General features: G+C 43.8%; 1 protein-coding gene and 1 long non-coding RNA gene across 20 annotated transcripts in view; one reads left to right on the top strand and one right to left on the bottom strand.

The window, feature by feature from the left end:
- OXR1 (oxidation resistance 1) overlaps positions 1-18,024 on the bottom strand; it is a 492,548-nt gene extending 474,524 nt beyond the window's left edge. For 12 of the 19 annotated variants that reach the window (XM_081500405.1, XM_081500404.1, XM_081500406.1 and 9 more), the window contains exon 1: positions 9,167-9,222. The gene's annotated coding sequence lies outside the window, so the exon portion shown is untranslated. Of the gene's footprint in view, positions 1-9,166; positions 9,223-17,683 lie in introns of those variants that run through there. The other 7 variants (XM_081500394.1, XM_081500407.1, XM_081500389.1 and 4 more) reach the window with 5 other exon arrangements.
- Positions 8,984-9,613, top strand: LOC145510096 (uncharacterized). Its single transcript, XR_014056672.1, has 2 exons — positions 8,984-9,122; positions 9,204-9,613. It is a non-coding gene; the product is annotated as an uncharacterized LOC145510096 (long non-coding RNA).
- Positions 18,025-18,809: the final 785 nt, after the last annotated feature.

The following is an 18,809-nucleotide window of genomic DNA, read 5'->3' as shown; positions in this document are numbered from 1 at the left end:
GAAGTGAAGGAATATTTGTAATAATGTATATGTATTATGGTATACGTGTCATGTTTCCTGTATTTAAACAACAACCTTTTCTTTTTAAGGTGAAAGGCATGCTACTTTTGCTTAATGTCATCTGTTCTCTTGGGAAAGAAATAATGTTACCTCTGTGTCAATAAGGAATAGTTGATTATGTCAATCTCTGTTTCAAAGATCAAAATCCTCAGCCTGGCCAAGAAAATCCAGTATTGTCTGATGCTGGCTTCTCTTTCCACCTTCATTTGGTACCACCCTGACCCTTGACCCAGCCACACTGATCATCTTTCACTTCCTCATAAGTGCCAAGCTGTTTCTTCTGCTTGGGACACCTCTCTATTCCTGCCCCCAGCTCCACCCCTCCAGCCTTCAATTAGAGAGCTCCTCTTTTCTCCAGGTCAGATCTCACTTCTGTACAGCCTCCCACCCCACCTAGTTGCTGTTTCAAGCTCCTTCCCACACTACAGCTAGCAACCTCCCCCCAGCACCCACAGGGGCAGGGACAAGTCGGCTCTGCCCCTCATTTTATGTATATGATCAGTGTTCAGCTGAGTGCCTAGCACATATTCAGATCCCAAACATTTGTTAGAAAAATGTTTCCCAGAAAGTATATTTCAGTCAAAACATACTTTGGGCAGATTTCACAGTGATCTGCAGTCTTTCGACATGTCAGGAAGGTCACAGTAAGAACACTATAGTAACTTCAGGAAAAATTCCCAGATAACTATGAGGTTTTGCAGACCAGACCTAGATCAGTGAAAGAAGTTAAACAAAGGCAGATTTTATTCCAAAAGAGGCAAAACCTCCTGTCAGGGTTGTCAAAAATGAAATAAGCTATCCTGAGATAATTTAGACAATCTACTTTCATAATAGATATGTAAATATTTATGTAAACTATAACCCACAGGGAATCAATCCTCCCATCCCTCAGGGGTCTAAGGGAATCCCCATTTGCCCACTAGCATTGCTGACATTTAAGTCACCCAAGCGGTTCACTCTGGAGTGACAGTATTTATAAGAAAGTTTGAAAGATAATAAAAGTAAAAATATAAAAATCTTGGCAAGGGAGACGTGTTCACTAAAATCTTACCTGACTTGCCAGGGAACTGAATCACAAATAGAAAAAGAGCTCTGACCTACAGCTCTGAAGTTAGATACCAGTCCTCCTAGAATTCACAAACACGAGAGTGGAAGTCACCAGGCTGACCCCTGTTAACAGCTGCCGGTCTCTCCAGCAAGGGTCCCAGAGGCCCCAGAGCCACAGACACGGGATGGAGTTCTAAGACCAAGGCGCTCTAACGGGCCAGATCAAAAGGCATCACAGCATGTCCTTACTTCTAAGGCTGCACTGGTCCCCACTCTAGGAGAAGCCTCTCTAAGAGGCCACTGAGGATTTACAGATCCTGAAAAACATGTCCACTGCCCTCCCCAACAAACATGAAACCTGCTAGAACCACTGCTTCCTATGGAATGGCACAGCTGGCATCTGGCAGATCAAGCCCATGTGCAGAGTGAGAGAAGACACTCAACACCTCCAGCTTCCCGGTCCCAGCCATCTGCTGCGAGTCCAAGAAAGGTTCCAGGTGCTTCTGTGATGTTACGAATCCCTCTAGGAGTCTGTCTGAGCCTATGACCTCTTCAAAGAATGAGATACATAGGATTACAAAGGAAATGAAATACAATGAAAGAGTTATCAAATTATAAAAGAATGAATTTGTGACATGTTTCTTTTTCTAATAATCTAAATAAAAAGATCCAACAGCAGATCTAATAATAAGCATACTTTCAAAGCAGGAATGAGCACAGATGATTTTTTAAAGTATATCTACCAACAATTGTAATGAAATACGATATTATCTGTGATTATCTGCTGACAAGGCCACAGGTACTGCCATTCTACTGTGGTTTGTGACCTACACCCATAACAAAGGACAATGCTAAATTTCAGTTAGAGGTTAACAACAATAAAGATGTCATTTTCTGCACCCAAGTTTGTGCACCAACTGAATGCTATCCATGCCTATGAACTACAGCTTAGGAGCTGCCAGTTCAGAAGATTATTAGATGAAGATCCTTTAACCTTGATGAGTTTATGACCAATTTGACACAAGTTTAGGGTAGTGAAAAAAAAACTGTAGATACATTTACAGAGGGCTTTGAGTTTCAAAAATAGAGTAGTTTATACATCAATAGCATTTTATGCGGCAAAATGAAAAAACCTCAGATCATATACAGGACTGTCTTCTTGTTGAGCAAATTATGACCTCTAAGTCTCTCCTAGCCTTACAATCAGCCCCTCTAATTATCCTGCTTTCTTCGTAACTGTCTTGATCTACTTTCGAGCCTCTGCATTTTCTAAAGTGCCACGTTTTCCATGAAATATTCATGGCTCCCTCCCTGACGGTTATTCTCCCTGATCACAGGCACGGCGATGAGGTCAGCACATATCTTCTGTTCCTTTTCATTGTAGAATCCTCAGTTCAGTTCAGTCGCTCAGTCGTGTCCGACTCTTTGTGACCCCATGAATTGCAGCACGCCAGGCCTCTCTGTCCATCACCAACTCCCGGAGTCTACCCGAACCCATGACCATCGAGTCGGTTATGCCATCCAACCATCTCATCCTCTGTCGTCCCCTCCCGCCCCCAATCCTATCCAGCAATAGGGTCTTTTCCAATGAGTCAACTCTTCACATGAGGTGGCCAAAGTATTGGAGTTTCAGCTTCAACATCAGACCTTCCAATGAACACCCAGGATTGATCTCTTTTAGGATAGATTGATTGGATCTCCTTGCAGTCCAAGGGACTCTCAAGAGTCTTCTCCAACACCACAGTTCAAAAGCATCAATTCTGCGGCGCTCAGCTTTCTTCACCGTCCAACTCTCACATCCATACATGACCACTGGAAAAACCATAGCCTTGACTAGATGGACTTTTGTTGGCAAAGTAATGTCTCTGCTTTTAAATATGCTATCTAGTTTGGTCATAACCTTCCTTCCAAGGAGTAAGCGTCTTTTAATTTCATGGCTGCAATCACCATCAGCAGTGATTTTGGAGCCCAAAAAAATAAAGTCTGACACTGTTTCCACTGTTTCCCCATCTATTTCCCATGAAGTGATGGGACCAGATGGCATGATCTTAGTTTTCTGAACGTTGAACTTTAAGCCAACTTTTTCACTCTCCTCTTTCACTTTCATGTAGAATCCTAGTCTGTGGAATACCACCACAGTTGGTTTATTCATTCCCCAAATGATGGACCTCTGCACAGCTACCAATATTTAGCAGTTATGAAAATGGCTGCTATATTTGAGTTCTCCGGGTCTACCCTCACTCTTATGCCTTGGGGCTTGGGGTGGCTTTTCCTTACCCTTTCTGCCCCACTCTCCTCCCATGGCAACCAGACTACACTCTGGATCTGGGGCAGATCTTGGCTTTGTACCAGCGCACCTTCCTGGGCTCAGTGGGGTTTCTGCTCCTTCCCCAGTGGTATAAGGTTTTTGCTGGCAAGAGAAGAATGTGGAGCTGGAGGTGGGATTCTACATCTGTTTCCAGGGGCAGCCTTGCACTATGCACACACCTGTGAAACCAACATGGTCTGTCTCTGGTTAACTTCCCTGCCCTAAAAACTCTTTGGAAAGCACTGAGCAGAAGACCATGGGAAAGAACTTGTGCACTTATATGTGGAACCTAAAACATGATACAAATGAATGAAACTTGCTTGGGTCCAGTGGTTAAGACTTCATGCTTCCAAAGCAGAGTTCAACTCCTGGTCAGGGAACTAAGATCCCACATGCCATGCAGGAGAGCCTTCCAATTTTTTTTCAATTTTAATTAAAAAATAAAATATGATACAAGTGAACTTATTTACAAAACAAAACAGACTCACAGACATGGAAAAGAAATGTATGATTACCACAGGGGAAAGCAGAGGAAGGATAAATTAGGAGTATGGGATTAGCAGATATAAACTACTATGAATAAAATAGACAAACAAGGTCCTACTATACAGCACACAGAACTGTATTCAATCTTCTTGTAAAACAAAAAAAACATAATGGAAAGAAATACATGTATATGTATAAAATAAGAAATATATGCATGTATAATGACAAAGAATATATGTATATGTAACTGTATCACTTTGCTGTACACCAGAAACTAACACACATGGTAAATCAATGATACTTCAACAAAAAGAAGAAAGAACTGGTGAGAGAGCGCAAACTCCCCTTGTATCTACGCTCTCACATATTCTCAGCTTTCTTGTCAGCCCTCACTTCACTTTCAAAAGCATTTCAAAATACTTTACATCTTTATTTGCTTTGTAAAATCATTTTTTAATATTATTATCTTTAGTTGAAATAAAACACACATAACATAAAATTTATGATCTTCACCATTTTAAGTGTACAGTTGAGCGGTATTAACTCCACTCACTGTGTTGAGCAACCATCACCGCTGTCCATCTCCAGAAGGCTTTCCGTCACTTGCAAAGCTAAAACTCTGTATTCACTAACCAAGAGCTTCCCATTTCCTCCTCCCTCCAGTCCCTGACAACTACCATTCTACTTTTTATCTTCATGACTGTCTGAGGCACCTTAAACAGTCAAGGAAGAAAAGTGGAATCATATAAGAATTTGTCTTTTTGTGACTGGTTTCTTTCACTTACATAATGTCTTCAAGGTTCATCCATGTTACAGCATATGTCAGACTTCCCTTCCTTTTTAAGGCTGAATAATATTCTATTGTATGCCACATTTTGTTTATTCACTCATCTATCAGTAGACACTTGAGTTGCTTCTACCCCATGTCTACTGTGACTAATACTATGAACACAGGCATACTCTTCTTATCTACTTTTATGTATTTGTTCTTCCTGTGTTCTGGCACAGGTAAAAGGGTTCATGTCCCATATCTCCTTAGAGGGACTCATCCTTCTCTGATTTCAGTTCACTTGCTTATCTTGTGAGCTCAGTTCTTGATGGGCCCCAGACAAGTTAAGATTTTGTATATTATTCAGCTTTTTCTCATTGTGATGGTGGGAGTGATTTCTTGCGGCTTTCTCCCTCTTAAGTGGAAACCAAACTTCTGAACTTTATTTCATTTTAAAAGATAATGAAATAGTGTTGGGAGCAGTGGGAAGATAGAGAAGAATAAGATGGAGGGACGTTACTAAAAGAGATATTAATGCACATCTTCTATATTTTCTAATTTAAGAAGTCATCAGACAAAAGCAAATATCAAGACCTAGAGCTCTAAGTATGTATTTAGGAATATGGAAGTAAACACTGGGGGGAAAAACTGGTTGTTTCCTATGAAAAGGAACTGAAGATGGTGAGCACTGGAGGAGGAAACTGTTAGTTATATCATATGCCTTGTAGAAAATTTTGACTTTATAAACATGCACATGTATAAAATTTGTTGAAAAGCTTAAAATTTTTTTCAGTATTATAACTGATTCCCCAAGGTGGCAAAATGCAAAAAAAAAAAAAAAATTCCCTTTTTCTTTTTGAAGTCTGGGCCCCGTGACATGGAGAAAACAATGGAAAAAGAATTATATAAATTAATATGACATTCATTCTATCAATGTAAGAGCCTACCTTGAAAGCCAGAAAAGGAATTTTAATTGCTTTTTAAATTAATTTACTTATTTTAACTGGAGGCTAATTACTTTACAATATTGTAGTGGTTTTTGCCATACATTGACATGAATCAGCCATGGGTGTACATGTGTCCCCCATCCTGAATTGCTTTTAAAAAACAGTTTAGGAATACACAGTATCTAGGCACTGAAAGCAATGCAAAGCCACATTTATATGCACAATTTCCTCTTTCTTTGAGCCAACAAGTATCTTGTGAAACAATTCAGGAAGGGAGGACTCTTACACAGAACAGCTCATTCCAGGTGTGCAGAGTGCAAAAAAGTGCTAGAAAAGCAAGGAAGAAAATCCAGACAGTTGAATCATAGAACTTTGACACAGAAATCTCCAAGTCTCAATCATCCATCTATATTACCTTCTTGCATTTTTAAAATATCAAACCATTAGAAATTTCCCTGTATGAATTTTTAAAGGAAACTTTGTGTCATTATTTGATTTGGAAACTAGCACTTAGCATGAAAGAAGATAAAACAAAATCGAAAACAATGAAAACAAGATACTTTTATTCAACAATATTGTAAAGTTAAAAAATAGAAAATAAACTAAAAAAAAAAATGAAAGCTTGGCAACTGAAGCTTACTCTATTTGAAAAGGAGATAAACATGTATTTGAGATACTAGTTTTAACACTGTCACTGAATTGCAACTTCCTCCTTGCCTTAGTAAGGAACACTGAAGGACAACAAACTCAGAATCTTTTCAATTCATTCAGTTCAATACATATCCATACACCTCCCAAGTCATCTTGTATAGAATCAGTCACACTGTTCCACACTCTGAGAGACACTTCTTTAGCCAAAGTCCCCTCCAGGTTTCACATTAACATATGAATTTCAGAGGCTCAGGACCACCTCTGCTGGCAAAGACAGCCCAGAGCAGGAAAGAGATTAAGGAGAAAAATCACTCCCCACCTCCAACTCTATTTTTAAGATGGCAAAAATGAAACAAAGAGGAATCACATATGAACAAGGTAGGTAATCCTGGATAGTCAGAAAGCCACAGAGAAACCATATGACAGAATAAGACAGGGCTGATGATGATCTGGGAAGTACTCCAGGTAAACAACTTGAACATATATTTGTAAAGTAGATTCTGATGAAACAACAAATTCACTCAACAAGTTAATTATTGACCTTGTGCTTTGTGCCAGATACTGTACAGTTTCCTGGTTTGTTGTTTATCACCACCGTAGTAGATTAATGAAATATTTATCTCTGTAATAACTAGAGTCTGTGTGTGCCATGTTCACTTCTATTTCCACAACATATAATAATGCTTTGGGGATCACGAATGTCCTATGTAACCCTAGAAGAAGACAATCTTAAACATGAAATGTGGGGCCAGTTATCAATCTAAGCTCCCTGCATACTCAGAAATCTCTTCTATCTCATCCATAACAAACATGATGAGCTTCTGCTGAATGTTTCCAGAGATAGGGACTGCTGAACCACACTCACAGAAGACTGTTCTCTCATAGAGAAAATCAGCTTCTCTGGAATTCCCAGCCATAGGTCCTAGTTCTCAAGCAAGCAATAAAGATGAAATCTTTCTTTCTTTTGACATTTGGAAGCTCATTTTATATTTATCTTGGACTCCTCTTTGCCAAGTTTACGGTCCGTAGTTCAAAAAACTGCTCTTATAAAGTAAATTGTTTTTCCATTAGTTCTCCAGCAGACACATGATCATCTGAAAATGGGTGCCTGAAACCAGGCATGATACTTCAGACAGAGTTTATAACAGAGAATAATAGGATAGTACCCCTTCCCACTATTTAGACCTCGCTGTGTGCATGGCTGTTTATCCTATCCACATAACATTGGCACTAAGTTGGATAGCATCCCCTCAAATCTCATGTTCTTCCTGGAATCTCAGAATGTGACCTCATTTGAAATTGGGTCATTACAGATGTAACTGTTTACATTAAGATGAGGTCATAGGGGAACAGTACAGGTCCTTAATCCAATACCACTAGTATGAGGAGAGAAGAGACACAGATTCAACGTGGCGGGGGGAGTGGGAAAGAGCACCATGAGACAGTGGGGGCAGAGATTAAGGTGATGCCTCTGTAAATGGAGGAACACCAACGATTACAGGCAGCACCAGGAGCTAAGCGAAAGACATGGAACAGATTCTCCCCCAAAAGTCTTTAAAGAGAGAATGGCCCTGCCAACACCTTGACTACAGGCTTCTATCTTCTCAAACTGTGAGAAAATAAACTTCTGTTGTTTTAAATCACCCAGTGGGTGGTAATTTGTTAGAGCAGCCTTGGAAAACTGACACAGTAGTTTTGTCTCGCACATAAATAACACACTTCTTTTTCGTTTTTGTTTTGTTTTCCTTCCAGTAATTGATCATCACTGAAGCAAGTTTTTCCATCAGGAATCCATGTAGTGAACATGAGTATGCCTGTCCAGTATTATCTAGTCCCCTCTTTCCAGTAGGGGGGGATTACAGATTATGCCTTGGTAGCCCTTTGGGTCCATAAGCACAGGGGTGGTGGACTGCCAGTCATGATGCCCTGTTCTTCCTCTGAACTTGTTCCCAAAATGCAAGCCCATGTGCCTGATGCACAACAAGGCCAAACAATACAAAACATCAGCGTTTGGAATAGAGATTTATTACAGGGCCCTGCAAGGAGATGGGTGGCTCATGCTTTAAAAACCTTGAACTCCCCTAAGAAAGAAAAGAAAGTGAAGTCGTTCAGTAGTGTCTGACTCTTTGCGACCCCATGGACTGTAGCCTACCAGGGTCCTCTGTAGATGGGATTTTCCAGGCAAGAATACTGGAGTGGGTTGCCACTTCCTTCTCCAGGAGATCTCCTGACTCAGGGATTGAACCCAGGTCTCCCGCATTGTAGGCAGACACTTCACCGTCTGAGCCACCAGGAAGTCCAAACTCCTCAAAAGCTTTCAGCAAAGCCCATTTCTAAGAGAGGTGAGGGAGGGGTGTGGTTAGTTGCTGCAGACATCTTGTATCAGATCCTTTGCTCCTAAGGTCAGGGTAATGATACTCCTGTAAATCTCCACCAAATGAATGTTATTCTCTGTTCTGATAAGGAAGGGTCCGGGTCTCAAGGTACAACTTTCACCCTCCAAGGTCCGGGTCCCAGCTAAGAGGAGACCCAGCTCAGTTGGCAGCAGATCCCTCAGGGCCAGGTTCCCAGGCCGTACCCAGTGGTCATCACTGAGGGAGCCAGGTGCCCAACCCAACCGGCTCTCAGGATCCTCAGGCCACACAAACGGGGCGGGAGCAGGTCCCACAGATTATGACCTGCAGACTCGCTGCTATTAGGTCACAGAGGAGAGGATGGGGGAATCATTCACGGCTGCCATCAAGGCCTGAGCCAAGGCCAGTGGGCGGCCTTGGTGAGGGCTCTGGAGCCCTACAGGACACAGCCCTCAGCCTAGTCCCTGGGCCCTCCAGCTCACCCACTGACCCAAGGCCTGGTGAGCTAGAGGGTTTTGCGGAGAGGCTGGGATCCACCTCTTACCTCACTCTCTATCTCACGACCAACATTCCACCAACAGCTGACTGAACCCCGCCACCAAAGGTTGCTCCGCGACAGCAGGCTGCTTGTGGGCGGGGCCCACTTCGGTGCTGACCAATGGCTGAGCAAGACTCATTGCCAGGTAACAGGGTGAGGAGTAACGCACAGGGAGGGCAGTGCTCTGCTGCAAGCTGACTCTTTTTCTCTCTTTCTGGCTCTCTCAGAATTCTGAGTCTTGGCCACAGAGCCCCAGTCATGGAAAACAGCTAGAGTTGACTTATTCCAGCACCAGGTTATCATTTTCAAGATCTCTTTCTTTAGCATTTCCTTCGATTCCATAAACTCCTCCAGGACCGTACACTGAATCCCTTTCTGTTTAAATAATCCAGAATCAGTTTCTACTTAATTCAGTTAAGGAATGCTGATAAATTACAAAACTGAAGCTTTGAATTTTGTTCTGTTGTATTTTATTGCTTATCTGATTTTGACTTACCACTACTAGTAGGTTCCATTGAAATTTCAGCTTCATTTCATTCCCTTCCACAAAATAATCTAATTCACTCAAAACTTTTCCATGTATAATTGTCTGTAATGGATTACTGTGTTTTGCAAGCCTCTGCGCCTCTGCCCAAGAAGAGGAAGCTGATGGAAAACTTACAAGAAATGAATGCATAGTTTCCACCTGGACTACTAACAACCTTTTCATTCTCACTACCATTAACAGTGAACTAGTCACATGGTTCGAGCCCTAAATCAGGTCCAACCCAAAGCCAGATACATATACTCCCATGTTTTACTCAGTTACACATTCATGAAGCCTCTCTTTTTATTCCCCTCTCAAGTCACTTAAAATCAAGTTTTCCGATTCTTTACGGTGAAAATATATGAACAAGTTCAAGTTTAAATAGTTACTTTCAAGGGCATAGCTGAAGTATGGTGAATTAGCAGCGTACAAGGAAAAAGAAGGGTGCAGGCATCATGCTAAGATCTTTACTTGCTTATCTTACGGAATCATCACAAGAATCATACCATAATCTGGTCAGTGTGATTTGTAAAAGATAGGAGAAGCTGGAAAGTCATTTGTCCAAGTTTTCACAGCTAGTGACTAAAACATAGAGATTTGAATTCAAGTTTGAATGATTCAAAAGGGAATGTTTGTTCAAAGTTGCCATCCATCCTGGCTTTCAATTTTAAGTCTTTCATTATCGCAACTGATAATATATCTTTACCATAAGTTACAAATAAGACAACATACATAAAATACTTTACAACTCACAAAGTATTTCCAACACATGCAGGTTTTTATATTTTCACTGAATCTGAAACTCTTCAAGGAACCACAATGGCAACAGCATTGATTTAAAACAAAAACAAAACTATTAACTTAGCAACAGAACCATCAACAAGGGCCAATATTCAATTTTGTTCACCCCAATTACGAAAAAATAAAGATATGCTTGATTATTTTGATCATTTAAGTGAAAAGTTGAGTTGAGCTCCTATACAAATTCAATTAGAGATCCACTGATGCCTTTTTTAATGTGTCTATAAAAGAACTTTATAACAACTGAAAAGAGAGGTTCTTGAGTTGAATAATCATTTTTAAATAAACAGAATAAACATGGATTTAACCGAGAGAATAAGTGTGCTCTTAAGTGGAGAATATTGGGATGGAGACTCTGAAAATAGACTCAGCTGAAATGATGTAGCATAACCTTGGGCAAATCACACAATAATCCTGAGTCCCCAAGGCCCCATCTGTCAAAAGAGGACAACAGACCACTTCACCTTTAAAACCCCATCCTAACTATGACCCACCCCCATGTCCTTTTCCACCTCAGCTTGCTCATGAATGGCCCCACTGCTTCCCCATCGTGGACAGTAACCATTTAAATTTCAGCACTAGAAGGAAACATAAGCCCATCACCATCACTATTGACATTGACAGGTACTTTGCTTTGAAAATATTTCCTCTAACCCTACAGTGAATTCTATAGGAGAAAAAAAATTCTGTTTCAGAGATGAGGAAATTAGAGCACCATGAGGTAATAAAAAAAAAAAAAAAAAAAAACCCTCATCTAAAGTCACAAAACTACTAAGAGCGCCAGATCAACTCCCTGGACCGCTACACCTCTTTTCTGCTAATGGGGAGTGAGTGTTCTGGCTCATCCGTTGGTCTTCTCCAAATACATAAAATTGACTCACAAGCCTGGTTGCAACACTAGTTCAAATCAAAACTGCTGAAATCATGTTTCATAATCCAGAAGACTAAGATGTATGTTTGCTCAGTGGAGTCCCAGACCAATGTCAAGTACCAGGCATGTTTGTGTGTAAAAGAAGCTGCTTCTGGCACCCGTAACTGTGCTCCCAATGACAAACAATATATCTCTTTCATCTCTTTAAAAAGACAGAGATGGCTCTAAACTACAAAATTAGAAGGGATTGTATCAACCAACTTAGCCCAGTATTCAGATTCCAAATTATATCACATAATGAATATTCCAGAGATAGAAGAGACACACTCTTTATAATGAAGACTGAAAGTCTTAGGAAATCTTCTAGGCTACTTGCTTCTTCAGATGAATAAGCATTTATGAACGAAAGTAAAACCTTCCACAGGCAAGGTTACCTTGCTAATAAGGTAAAATGAAATTAAAAATAGAAACTCTCTTTGCCTTTGCTATAGAATAAATATCAAATTCTTGCTTTTGTTGTTCTCACTCTTGAATTCAGCAAGGGCAGCATACACTGTTCAATAAAATTTCCAGTCTTTACACTGCCCTTCTTCTAACTGGACAGTGACTGACCTGCCGCAGTGACCACCAAGTTTGTTTACAGGTAAGAGAAGCTGCCATATTAGTTCATTCCCTATTCCCAATACTTAATACTCTGAGAGTTTAAAGCATAGGTAGTACCTGGTACAGCAGAGATGTTCAGCTCTGTAATCTTTGTTATTAGTTTCATCAAAATAGTGACAGGATACACTCAGTTTTTGAAAGTGAGACTTTGTTGTAGTTTTATTGATGAAAATGATTTGAAATTCTGCTTCACTCTAACCATCTGTACCAGCCAGCCCACTGCCTCCTACTATGGCTATTAAATGTATAAAAAGGCACACATCAGCTCAACAAGTTTCTGTGGGAAAATAAACCATCTCTCCTTGCTCAGACGTCAAACAAAATCAATAACTATTTCCAAAAGAAAGGAAGAGGTAGACAAGAACTGACCACTTTCACCTCAAACTGCTCACTCCCTCCTTGTCTGATCTATAAAGAAACTCAGGTAATTGTTTCCCTCCTATTTTTTTTTCTCTTTCTGCATTTCACCAAGGTGGTCTGAAGTATGAATATTTTCAAGAACAAGGCTATATATATCCCTATAGCCTCTTCAAATTTAATGAAAATGAATATCCATCTTGTGTTTCTTTGCAGAGACAGATTTTTAGAGACATACATGAAATACATGTATGTTACTCTAAATAAACATGGTTTTGCAAACCAGTTGCAACGCACAGTGCAGCTCAGCATTGAGTTCAAGTGCCCAGAAGAGAACCTGCTAGAGTTGAAATTACACAGGCTTGCTGAATTTACAGAGTTCATTGATTCAAATCATTTTCTTGAGGCTTCACACAGCCCATGAAAAGTGCCCTCAATCAACACCAATGTGGCTCACAGTGAGGTTCTGATTTCCTCAGTTCTTTCCCTCTTGTCTTCGGGAAGAGGAAGCCTTCCTAAGATCAAGAATATGTGACTAAACAAACAACTGAACAAGGCAAGACAGGGCTGCAAGCAGAGAAAATGATGTTGCCTTTGTGGAGAACAAGGGCTCTCCCCCCCAATACTTTTCCAAGAGGCAAAGCTCTGTTCCTCTTAGAAGCAGGAAACAGTTGTTTGTGCTTGTACACACAGGAGTGAAGGAGGGGATACTGACTGCCCCAGAGACTAAGCAGGAGGCTCTTCTGCTGTGTGAATTCCTGAGGGACTGAAGGCTGGTGGCAACCAGTGATGGAGGGAATGGTTATTATAACAAGAAAGGAAATAAGCAGCCCTAATGAGAATCCCTTTAGGATGAATTCTGAAACCAATCAGCCAACCAACAGAAGCACCGTGCGAGTGGAAGTAGACAGAGGGGAGAGAGTGGAAATGCTGACCAAATCTCTTCAGTGTCATCATGACCACGGTTTTATCTAACAGGTGTTCTGAGTTCCTGCATGTGGGCCATCTTAGAACAGCACTCTGATCTTATTACATCTATGAGTGTAAGCTATTGTTCCTCCTCTCCAGGCAGTGTATTGTACTACAGGCCAGAAAGGTTTGCTTCTCAATACATGCCTTGCTGTTGATTTAAAACTGAAACTAAATCCCTGAAAATTATATGGGATTCTTACCTTTCTGGGTGGACAACTACAAACACTAAGGTTTCATCTGGGAACATTTCATGAGGCTTCTAATAAATGTTCAGCTAACATCTTCCTTTGATTCAGTTCAATTCCTCGCTACATGAAGAACGTATTAAATTTAAAAGAAATTAATATTAATTAAAAATAAAAACTATGTATTTTTAAAGGCAATTACCAAACAAGTTCAGTGAAAAATACTGCAGTAGAACAGTTTTAACTTGTTTTCATCAAAAAAAATGCTTACTCAGCTCCTATGCATACTATATGTGTCTTTTCAGACATTCCCAATCTATTTTAGGACCTCTTTTTTGAAGGCTGAAAAGAAGTCCTGCTAAAAGGAAATCTCTTTAATTTACTTTATTAAAGCAAGTGTTTTTGTACATGGGGGACTGTTTGCAAAGAGAGTCTCTTAATATTAACTACTCTTGGTTTTTCAAGGTAGACTTCCAATGAAAATATGTGAAAGCATCCTGACAGGAGTAGCTTTTCATTCTAATCACACCTGGTCTAAGCCAGTGTTCTTCATCTTCAGTACTGCCGACATTTGTGTGTGTCTGTGTCTGCTCAGTCGTGTCTGACTTTTGTGACCACATGGACTGTAGCCTGCCAGGGTCCTGTGTCCATGGAATTTCCCAAGCAGGAATACTGGAGTGGGTTGCCATCTCCTCCTCCAGTGAATTTCCCTGACCCAGGGATTGAACCAGAATCTCCTGCATTGGCAGGCAAATTCTTTACCACCATGCCACCTGGGAAGCCCCAGTTGGATAATTCTTTGTTGTGGGGCAATTCAGTATATTGTAGAACATTAGCAACTTCCCAGGCCTCTGCACAAAAGATGCCAGTAGCACCCCTTCCCACCAAAGTGTGACAGTCAAAACATCTCCAGGTACCGCCAGTGTTCTTTGGGGGGGCAAAATTGCCCCTGTTGAGAACCAAAGTTCTAAACCTATCAATAAGATCTATTCCCTGGAGTAACAGAAAGTGATTTCTCTTTTCCCATTTTGGTTAGTATTTCTCTCACTCATTATTCTGCTTCATCAAGCCTTTTCACCACTTTTTTTTTTTTTTTGTAATGTCTTTACCTTAGGGCTGCAACGAATCTGTTGATTATTGATTATTTCCTAAAGCAAACCTGAATTTAGGGAACAGTTCCCCAGGAAAATTTTTGTCAAGCTAGACTTCTGAAGACTAGGAATCAGTCCAAGGATACAACCCTTTGTATTTCAAATGCAGGAAGTTTGGAGTTAAGGAGTTATTCTCATTTCATACTGAATTTAGCATTATATAAATGAAGTTTTACCTCCACACTCATGTAATATCTTCAGATGCCTAAATTCGAACTTCACTTGATACCCTAATCAATTTGCCTAACTCTCCTTCCTCCATGACGCTCCAGCAAAGAACAGACAAACATATTTGGTTACATCTATTTGAACAGCACTCTAGGGAGAATTAACAGGCAAAATAATAGTTTATTTCACCTTCACCACATGTATTAACAATAATCAATGAAGAAAAAACAGTGGTAGAAGCAGAAAATGACAGTATATGCCTTTTTATTCAAACTTTTCATCTTATAGATATCCAGAATCATGGTCATATTTCAAAAGGCATATTCCAGTAGTTACTAGAAACTGGGCTAGCCACTGTCACATGGAATAAGATGATACATCCCTCCCATTAGAAGCTTGTTGCTCTTCCTGCTGTGTCCCTCCAAGGGTCAGTGATCACCCTGCAAGGACACCCATCCTATGGTCCTCATCACTTTTTTAGAGTTCCTCACTTCGCTTCCTGAGTCTCCCTCCTGCAATCTGGATGTTCAGAATTATTTCTGATGCCTGTACACACCATCTCAGAGCCCAGTCCCCAGAGACATCGGCAGACAGTAGGTACAGCTCTCACTCCCCCTTCTTTGAGTCCCTCCACAGATGGCACCAGTTTCCAGAGTTGACTTCATCGTCATTTTTCATATTTGGTGAAGCCTCGCTTAAAATATGGCCCCGATGACACAATACAGCAAGCTGGATGGAGTCTGCAAAGCAGTGGACATGGTGGCCATTCCCGCTCTGCCGCCCCCTTCCCCTCCAATTTCAGATCAGTACATTGCAGAAGCTTCTTCCCTTCTTGAGGTTGGTGGGTAAAATATCTGCTCGTCAAAGAGAGGCTTTTATATATAGCTTTTTTGCCCTCAGAGCTGGTTTAGTCTTAGTCATTTTCCTTTTTAAGTTACAATTTAATTACCTGTGGGGAACTCAAGGGAGACCCACCTCCGGAGAACCAGTAAGTGTCACTCACTCTTGTCCAGTTTTCTGGACTCCAGCTATTTGGAATCATCACTTGGGGTCCGCGGGGCAACATCACCCAGTCACCTGCAGGGGCAGCAGAGCGAACTGCGGAACACCCCCCCCCCCCCGCCCCGCCCCCGTCCCCGTTCCCCATGAGTGACGCCCCAGGGAAAGAGCGGGGTCTGTGGGGGATTCGGGAGCCCCTCTAACCAGCGGGATTCCTGGGATTCCCTCCGGCAGAAGAGGGACAGCCGCGTCCTCCCGGTACCGAATCGGAAGACAAGACCGGCATCAGGTGTGGGGGTGTGTAGGAGCCGGGAAGAGGTTAGAGAAGAGCATCACCGGATGAGCAAAGAATGTGACCCTAGCGAAAGGAGGCAGAAGAGACGCAGGAAAGCACGTTTCCTTTAATCCCCTCCCCGTGCCGCCTGTGGAGCCCTGGATCTCCTCGTCATGGAGACAGACTGCAGCAACACAGGCGACCCCGGGCGGGCAACACGCACACTGGCGCGCGCGCACACGCATACTCACACGCCCCGCCGCGAGTTGCACACTGCAGACTTCTTCTGCCTGACTTCCCGGCCCCAAACACCGCACCTTCGGGGCGAGACCGCGGACTCCTGTGGCCTAGAGCAGAAACCCCCTTACACACACACACACACACACACACACACGCACACACACACCTAAACATACACATTCAGGTCCTGCTTTGTACCGCGGACTCCTGTGGCCTAGAGCAGAAACCCCCTTACACACACACACACACACACACACACACACACACACACACCTAAACATACACATTCAGGTCCTGCTTTGTACCCCAAGGGTGCTGGGAACCACTTAAGGGAAGCACGGACAGCTCTCCTGCAAACGACTACCTTCCCGGTTGGCTGATCTGTCCAGATCTACAAACTCGCCTTAAGCAAGCCGCCCGGTGACCAAGCCAGGTAGGAGATGAAGGAGGACCACCTGGCTTGGAAGTGAACCTCAGAGAACTGCTACTAAGTCACTATTCAGAGGACCGCACATAGCAGCCTCCAAGCCTCTCCTGAGCCTTCTGATCCCAACCCTGGCCCCATTCCTCTACTCGATCGCTTCACTGTTCCCCTCCTCCCCTTCACTCAAATCCCCCAGCGATTTTCCAGCTGGCCCTTCCAGGCCACTTTCTGCATCCATCCTCTGCCCAGGCAGTTCCCAATATTTGGCCCCGCATATTCGCTGCAAAGACCTTGATCCAAGGCTGCCTCTCTCCATCATTATACTGCCCTGATCTGGTACAGATTTCCCCAATTATTCGAGTCCACTCGCTTCCGGAAGCAGACGGCCTCTTCCACCGACGTCCTTTGCTCTGGTTCAAATCCGCTTTCCACCCGTCCCACTTTCCATCCACCTTCCCTCCCGCCGCTCCAGCCAGGACACGCTCACCCTCTCCTATGCCTTCCACACTGGGTTCTCACGTCGCTCCCACCTTATCCCCCGGGGACACCCCTCTTTCCCTCTGTGGCTGTTCTCAGCCAGGAGCCCGCATCCCAAACCCAGCCTCCCCAGCCGGCACCAGCCCGCTTCCTGGCAGTGCGGTCCTCCCCTCTCCCCAAGTTGGCCCCCTTAGCCTCCACCGGAGTCAGTCTGGCCCTCCTGCTTTGCCGGTACCCCAGTTCCAACATCCCAGTGGTCATCACTTTCAAACTGGCCAAAAGGCTGGCCGAGGCGTCCGGCACCGGGGGGCAGCGGGGCCAGCCGGCTCTCCGGAGCACCAGCCGCGCCTCCGGCCAGGGCTTCCCTGGGGGCGCCGGTCCCTCGCCCCACCGCCCAGGCACCTCACAAACTTACTTGCGGGTCGCCGGGAGGGGGTTGCGGTGAGCGGCGGCGGGCCCGGCGGCGGCGGCGGCGAGTGCGCCCCTCTCGGCGGGGCTGGGCTGCGCGGCGCGGCGCCGGCGCTGCACTCCTGCGGCCGCGCGGTGGACCGGCTCAGCCTGACGCAGCCCGGTTCTACCCCCGCCGCCGCCGAGGCCGCCGAGCGCTTCCAGACATGCTCAGTTTCCAGACCTACCCGCGTGGACGCTACCATGAGCGAGCGGCGGCGGGGGAGACAGAAAGGAGGCGGCCGCCCGCCGGAGGCTACCACGCCGGAGGCCGAGGGAAAGTGGGGGCGACGCGCCTCTAAAAATAGCTCTTGCGGAAGCCGCTGCTCGGGTTTAAAACGCACCCCCCCCCCGGCCACCTTGGCGCTCGTACGTCCCCGCAACCGGGGACTGGGGACCTGAGGGCGCGCGTCCTTCTAGGTCCCTGCCCGCACTGGGAACCCCACCCCGGGGAAAAACCGAGCTCCGCGCCCCAGCACCCGAGAGTTTTCGCCGGCACTAAGCCCCAAGCTTCCCCGATTTCGGGCTCCAGCCTGTCCGGCAGCCCGAATTTCAGGCTCTCGCCAAAGAAATGAAAGAAAGTTGGGTTAAAGCGATGGAAAAGCTCCGTAACGGCGAAATTAAGACTTCTGAAAGAGAACTGCAAGTTTTTTTTGGATGCTTAGTTTTTCTGGAAGGAAAAAGTAGGAAAGGAGGTTGATGATCCACGGCCGAGAGAGGGGGCCCTTGAAAGAGCTTGTAAAATACAGAATTCTTTTCAGGGCGTCTCTGACTCCTCATTCCACAGGATTTTGCATCGTTCGCTGACACTCTCCCTGACCTTAGTGATTTTGTTATTCTTATAATCTGAACTGTAATTTCTTTCCCCCACGTTTTACCTCCACCCTTCCTCCCCCAATCCAACTTTACATGCAAAAAAGGAAAGGACGCACACTGGAGACGGGTAGATTCTGACACCCGAACTGGAAACCAGCCAATTGGTAACCCTTCGCAGGGAGGGCTCGGTACTGTTCTCCAGTTCAGCCAGGAAGCATCCTGAGGTCTCCTGAGCATCCAGCTCTTTCAAATCTCAAGGTCTCAGAGCCGCAGCACCT

This window comes from Giraffa tippelskirchi, chromosome 6, assembly GCF_054371585.1.
Source record: "Giraffa tippelskirchi isolate mGirTip1 chromosome 6, T2T-mGirTip1v1.2.pri, whole genome shotgun sequence".
Taxonomy (NCBI): Eukaryota; Metazoa; Chordata; class Mammalia; order Artiodactyla; family Giraffidae; genus Giraffa; species Giraffa tippelskirchi.
This window is presented reverse-complemented; position numbering and strand designations above follow the sequence as displayed.